This window comes from Carlito syrichta, unplaced genomic scaffold (genome assembly GCF_000164805.1).
Source record: "Carlito syrichta isolate Samal-C Ts95f unplaced genomic scaffold, Tarsius_syrichta-2.0.1 Scaffold111595, whole genome shotgun sequence".
Taxonomy (NCBI): Eukaryota; Metazoa; Chordata; class Mammalia; order Primates; family Tarsiidae; genus Carlito; species Carlito syrichta.
Genome location: NW_007055691.1, coordinates 35146 through 42284, shown reverse-complemented (window position 1 = coordinate 42284; position 7139 = coordinate 35146). Strand labels below are relative to the sequence as shown.

Below are 7139 nucleotides of genomic sequence, written 5' to 3'. Positions count from 1 at the left end.
AGGTCGAGGCTGCGGTGGCCGGGAGCAGCCACTGCACTCCAGTCTGGGCGACAGAGTGAGATTCCAACTCAAAAAAAAAAAAAGAAAGTGGACTGGATTTTTTAAAATGTGGTACATATACGCAATGGAATATCACACAGCCATGAAGAAGAACAAACATGTGGGTTTCACAGCGACTTGGATGGATTTAGAGTCTATCATACTCAGTGATCTATCACAGACACCAAGAACTGAGTACTACATGTTCTCACTCATAAGCGGACCCTGAATATTTACCATAAAACTATAAGAAAGGGTTTGGCAGACGGGCTCGGTGCCTCAGCCTGTAATCCCATGCCTTTGGGAGGCTGAGGTGAGTGGAATGCCTGAGCCCGCAGATTCGAGACCCGCCCGGGCAGGCGAGACTTCATCTCTACAATAAAATCAAAAAAACTAGCCGGGCATGGTAGGCGCGCCTGTAATTCCGGCTACTTGGAAGGCTGAGGCAGAAGGATCGCCGGAGCCCAGCAGGTCGAGGCTGCGGTGGCCGGGAGCAACCACTGCACTCCAGTCTGGGGGACAGAGGGAGACTCCAACTCAAAAAAAAAAAAGAAAGAAAGAAAGGGTTTGGCAGTAGCAGGAAACTGCCAGGGGAGGTGGGGGGGACACAACATCAATAGGAGTACCTGATCTCAAACCAGGTCAAGTGGGGACCAAAGGGAGCCCCAAATTTTACCTGTATGATGACCACTTATATACCTAATCCTGAATTGTACCCCACATCTTTTTTTTTTTTTTGGAGTCAGAGTCTCACTCTGTCTCCCAGGCTGAAATGCAGGGGCACGCTCACAGCCACCGCAGTCTCACCCTGCTGGGCTCAAGGGCTCCTTCTGCCTCAACCTTCCAAATAAGGAACCCTAGGCATACACCACCTTGCCCAGCTAATATTTTGATTTATTGTAGAGATGAGGTCTCACCAAGTTGCCCAGGCTAGTCTCGAACTCTGGGTTCAGGCAGTCCTCTCACCTCAGCTTCCTAAAGTGCTGGAATTACAGGCGTGAGCCACCATGCCGGGCTTCTTTCTTTCTTTTTTAATTTAGTGGCAAGGTTTCACTATGTTACCCAGACTAGTCTTGAACTCCTGGGCTCAAGCAATTCTCTTGCCTCGGCCTCCCAAAGTGCTGGGATTACGGTCGTGAGCCACTGTGCCCGGCCAGGATAATTTATTTCTAAAATTATTTTTATTCTTAATTATTAATTTTTAGGAAACTATTGAAGTTATTTGTTTTGTTAATTACAGTTTAATTAATTTGGTTTTTAGAAAGTGATTGCAATGTTGGGTAAAACATTACACTTGAAATTGTCCCTGATTTGGGCTCTCAGCTGTTGTTCTCTCATATGTAAAATAAATCATAGGATAATAATATTTGTCCAATATCTGTATAAGACTCTCCTTGATAGGAGAAGCCTCTGTACCCTTGTCCAAGAATTCACCCTTTCCTTTGTCTTTTGCCTCCCTCCCCTCAGCTAAAGGGCTCCTGCGGTGAGACACACCCCAGTCTTACCCCAGAATCTTTTTTTTTGAGTCGGAGTCTCATTCTGTCCCCCAGGCTGGAGTGCAGTGGCACACTACTGGCCACTGCAGCCTCGACCTGCTGGGCTCAGGTGATCCTTCCGCTCAGTCTTCCAAGTAGCTGGAACTACAGGTATGTACCACCACATCCAGCTAATTTTTCTTGGTTTGTCGAGGTTTGACGAGGTCTCACCAAGCTGTCCAGGCTGGCCTCAAACCCCCGGGCTCAGGCAATCCTCTCACCTCAGCCTCCCCAAGTGCTGGGATTATAGCATGAGTCATTACACCCGGCCCAGAATCTGCATTAACAGCCAATGAACTAGCAGTGTCCTCTCCCCACCTAAGCACCAAAAGGGAGCAAAACAATGGACCGAAGGAAGGACTTACTAGCCCAAGGAGTAGTGAGAGCAGAAGTGAGTGCCAGGGACGATGGACCTCTTCTCTCTCAGACCTAGAGCAGGCCATCCTACCCAGAAGCCGAGAAACAGAGGAGGTGCAGGCCTCTGTGAGGCAAGGCCGGGAGGGTGGAAGAGATAACCTCCAGGTGAGGAGGAGCTGAGCGGCTTTCTGTAAGTGGTGTGCTCACAAGGGCTGCAATTCCTGGAACGTCTGAATAAGACCAGGCCAGGCCCAGAGAGGAATGCAGCACCAGGAGGTATGAGCCTGTCTTGGGCCATAAACGTTATCTCCCACCTCCGCAGAACCAGGAGAGCTATCCCTTTGTTCCCAAGGGCTTGCTGAGTCAGGGCTGGGGGTTGGGACACTTGAGTCACTCCAGGGTGTGTGTGGTCCATCCAGAAATGAGACGGGAGCCAAGGCATCTCTTTGGCAGAGGTGGGGGCAGAGAGGTAGGTGAGGATGATCATTTCCTCAGATTCCTACCAGCCAGTCCCAGGTCAGAAATTTCCCAGGAAAGTCAGGCCAAAACTGGGCAACACTGTCACCTCAATTATCTATCCCTCTAGGCTGGGTGAGCGATGGCTCAATCCTGTAATCCCAGTGGAGGATTACATGAGCTGTGGTGGGAGAATTGCTTGAACCCAGGTTCAAGACCAGCCTGAGCAACATAATGAGACCTCGTCTCCACAAAAAATACAAAAATTATCTGGACATGATGGTGCATGCCTGTAGTCCCAGCTACTGGGGGAGGTGGGGAGGGGTTTAAGCAGAAGGATTGCTTGAGCCCAGAAGGTCAAGGCTGAGGTGAACCAGGATCATGCCACTGCCCTCCAACCTGGGGTACAGAGTGGGACCCTGTCTCAAAAAAAAAAAAAAGAAGAGAAAACAATTATTCTTCTGTCACTGAGCTCCTGGGTGTCTGCACAGTTGCTTTTTTTTTTTTGTAGATGAGGTCTCGCTATGTTGCCCAGGTTGGTCTCGAACTCCTGGCCTCAAGGTAATCCTTCCACCTCAGCCTCCCAAAGTGCTGGCATTACAGGTGTGAGCCACTGCCCCTGGCCTCTGCACAGTTCTTATTGGGACCTAATTATTTCTCTCTCTCCCCCTAGGAAATGCCTCTCTAGCATGAAAGACGGCGCTTGACTCACCCTCTGTCTTAGAGGACAGACGCTGGAGAGAGCAACCAAAAGGACCTGGGTTCTAGTCCCAGCCCTCTCTTCCTCTCCCTGCTCCTATTACTCTGAGCTGGGCCCCGTGGAGGGGAAGAAGAGAAAAGAGGCAGTGTTCTCTCATTCCAGTGTCCCTGAGAAATTCCCTACCTCCCTGCCAAGGAGGACCCTCCTTGCTGACAGGTGAGATCTGCCCTGGAGACATGCTGGTGTGAAAGGGCCCCTCTGTGGAGTAGAGGGGGTGACATCATTGCTGCCCTGAGCCTATTAGACACGTACGCACTCCCCGGCTCAGATCGTACCCCCCCCCGCCGCTGGGCTCCAAGATGTCCTCTCCGTGCACAGCCAGAGTGATCTTCCACAAACATGGCTTTGATCCTGTCACTGCCCAACTCACAGCTTTCTGGTGCCTTCAGAATAAAGGTCAAATTTCTCATCTGGCAGCTGAGCCTCTCGCCGGGCATAAGCTGCCCTCCCTGCCCTCCCCATCCACCCCTGGGGCTGTGCCCTGCCCTCCCCTCCCGAAGCACCTCCTTGTCACCTGCACCTGCTTGAAACCTTACTCTTCCTGCGGGCCCTGGCTCCAGCATGCCCCATTCATTCTGCAAACATTTGCTGAATGAAAACCACGCACCGGGTGCCTCACCACAAAGCCTGCCCCAGTCACCTCTGCCGGAAGTGGCCGCTCCCACAGAGACCCCAAGAACAGGCCTTTGTTACACCCCTGGGCTGGATTCCACTTGCCTGTGGGTTTCTCTGAGCTCCCCTCCCTGACTGTAAACCTGACCCACAGTTATTTGACAGGCTATTAAGGAGGTGTTTCTCCATGTTCTTCTCATTTGCACCTCACCATGACCTTGGGAGCACAGCGGTGTTATCCTAATTTAGGGATGAGCCTCATTCCAGGCTCAGTGCAAGTGGTAGTCAGGGCTCTCTATCCAGGGTCCTGGACCTTAAGTCCAGGGCCCTCATGCCAGCCCGGAGCACCTCCCTCAAAAGCAGGGTCGGGTCTTACACACGTTTTTGTTTCCCTCAGCACAGAAATGTGTATGATTGATTGAATGAATGAATGAATGAATCTATTCTTCGGTCTCATCTAGATGCGTCACCTTCTCTGCTCTGATCCCCACCTCCTCTCGCCCACGTTCCTTTTCCTCCCTCTCCTCCTGTCCCTCATCCTGGACCCCCAGGATCCAGAAGATAAGGGAAGAAAGAAGCTGTGATTGTTCTCACGAATACCAGGGATTGAAGCTGGGCCTAGGGCGGACACAGCCTGCGGGAGGTCCTTCCAGACAGGAAGCCTCCTCCCCTACCCAGGTGAGTCCCAGCCCTTCTCTCCACCCCTCTCCAGCTCCAGCAGGATGTAGATGGGGCTGGAGGGAGCAGGGGGGTGGGAAAGGGCTGAAATTCGGTGACTCATCGTCCTCAGGCCTCCCTGGGGGGTGGGAGTGGGAGGCTGGACACCTGACATTCCAGCCCATCCCTGGGAGACACTTGGGTGTCAGGAAGCTGAACAGGAGGAAGAGGAACTCTGTTTACTCCCAAACTAAGCGGTGGCCATGGTAACGGAGGCTGGAGCCACCATGGCTGGGATCAAAGGTTCTGGCAGGGGGCGGAGCCATGAGTGCCTGACCCTGAGGGCCCTGAGGCCTGCTGGGCTGGCTGCCCACACCATGCAGCCAGGCCTCTTCTGTCCGAGCACCCTCTTGTGGGCTAAGCCTGGGAGCTGGGGAGGGGTAGTCCTGAGAGAGACACCACGCTTTACAGACACAGCGTTCTCTTCCCCTCGCAACCTCTCCACATATCCTCCCATCTGAGACTAGAGACAGAGGGACTCTAAAACAGAGGGTTGTTGGCCTCTGTGCTGGGGAAGAGAAGGCATGGGGAACTGAACCAGTTGCGGGGAAGGGGATAGATTGAAGTGTCAGTCAGGAAAGGCTTCCTGGGGGAGGGGGTCCCAGGTTAAGGAAGAGACTTCAGAGAAGAAGAGGATATGAGAGACCAGAGCAATAGGAGTGGAGGACAGAGGACATCGTCACTCCTTCCCTTCTGCCGGTCTCCAGAATCATAAACTCTTGGTACCCCAAGGGGCCCCCACTGCTGCCATCCTTAACCAGGCCCTCCACCCATTATGGATACCGTTCCCACCCTTCCCTTCTCCTTGGAGATGGAGGTGGTGCCCCCTCTGCCCAGCACCGAGCCTCCTGCTTGTGCTCTGAATGTGCCTCCCACCCATCCCAGGCTGGATTTTCTCCCCTCTACCTACAGCCATGTTCTAGTCACTTCCTCCTTTATTTTTAATTTTTTAATTCTTTATTTTTTTTGAGTTGGAGTCTCACTCTTGTCGCCCAGGCTGGAGTGCAGTGGCATGCTCATGGCCACAACAGCCTCGACCTGCTGGGCTCAGGCGATCCTTCTGCCTTAGCCTTCCACGTAGCTGGGACTACAGAAGCACGCCACCATGCCTGGCTAGTTTCTGTGATGTATTGTAGAGACAAGGTCTCGCCAAATTGTCACAGGCTGGTCTCTAACCCCTGAACTCAGGCAATCCTCTCGCCTCAGCCTCCCAAAGTGCTGGGATTACAGGCTGAGCCACGGCGCCCAGCCTACTTCCTTCGCCGGGAGCGGCCACTGCACTCCAGTCTAGGTGACAAAGTGAGACTCCAACTCAAAAAAAAAAAAAAAAAAAAGGAAGGGAATGTTTCCGTGCTGATAGCGCTCTCACAAAAATAGTGAATGTTCCTAAAACTCACTGAACTTTCTGTAAGAAATGTGGCAAGCTCCAACCCCACAAAGTGACACAGTACAAGAAGCGCAAGCATTCTCTTTATGCCCAGGGAAAGCAGCGTTATGACAGGAAGCAAAGTGGCTATGGTGGGCAGACTAAGCCGATTTTCCTGAAAAAGGCTAAAACGACAAAGAAGATTGTGCTGAGACTTGAGTGCATTGAGTTGAGCCCAACTGCAGATCTAAGAGAATGCTGGCTATTAAGAGATGCAAGCAGGCCGGCCGGCCTTGGTGGCTTAGCCTGTAATCCCAGCACTTTGGGAGGCAGAGGCAAGTGGATTGCCTGAGCCTGCGGGTTCAAGACCAGTCCGGGGAAACTTGGCAAGACCTCGTCTCTACAATAAATCAAAAATTAGCTGGGCATGGTGGCACATGCCTGTAGTTCTGGCTACTTGGAAGGCTGAGGCGGAAGGATCACTGGAGCGCAGCAGGTCGAGGCTGTGGTGGCCGGGAGCGTGCCACTGCCCTCCAGTCTGGGCGACAGAGTGAGACTCAAAGAAAAAAAAGAGAGATGCAAGCATTTTGAACTGGGAGGAAATAAAAAGAAAAAGGGCCAAGCGATCCAGTTCTAATGTCATATTTTGTTTAATTATGAAGAGAATAAAATCTTGAGATTTTGTTCAAAAAAAAGGAAGGAAGGGAGAGAAGGAGAGAGGGAAGAAGAGACGGTGGAAGGAAGGGAGGGAGAGAGGAAAAAGAGAGGGGGGCGGGAAAGAGAGGGAAGAAGAGAAGGCAGGAGGGAGGGAGGGATCATCCTGGCCCACGTCCCCTACACCACAGCTCCTTCTCCTTGCCTCTGCTGCCAAGCTTTCCAGAAGACTGGACAATACTCCTTCTCAGTTTTCACCTCCTCCTATTCCCCTACCCCAGCCACTCTCCATGGACATGACTAAACCCACCAGCGATCAACTAATAGCCAGATTTGGTGGACTCTGCCTAAGCCTTCTCTTCCCCACTTCCCTGCAATCTTGGATACCACCCACCATTTATTTCTTTTTATTTTTTATTTTTTGATTTGGAGTCTTACTCTGTCGACCTGCTGGGCTCTGGCGATCCTTCCGCCTCAGCCTTCCAAGTAGCAGACGCCCACTACCACACCCAGCTAATTTTTAAATTTATTTTTATTTTTTTTTTGAGTTGGAGTCTCACTCTGTCACCCAGACTGGAGTGCTGTGGCCGCTCCAGGCCACCGCAGCCTTGACCTGCTGGGCTCCGGCGATCCTTCCGCCTCA

General features: G+C 52.0%; 1 pseudogene; it reads left to right on the top strand.

The window, feature by feature from the left end:
• The window catches only part of LOC110596686, a 24186-nt pseudogene extending 17707 nt beyond the window's left edge, over positions 1 to 6479 (top strand).
• The last annotated feature ends 660 nt before the right edge of the window (positions 6480 to 7139 follow it).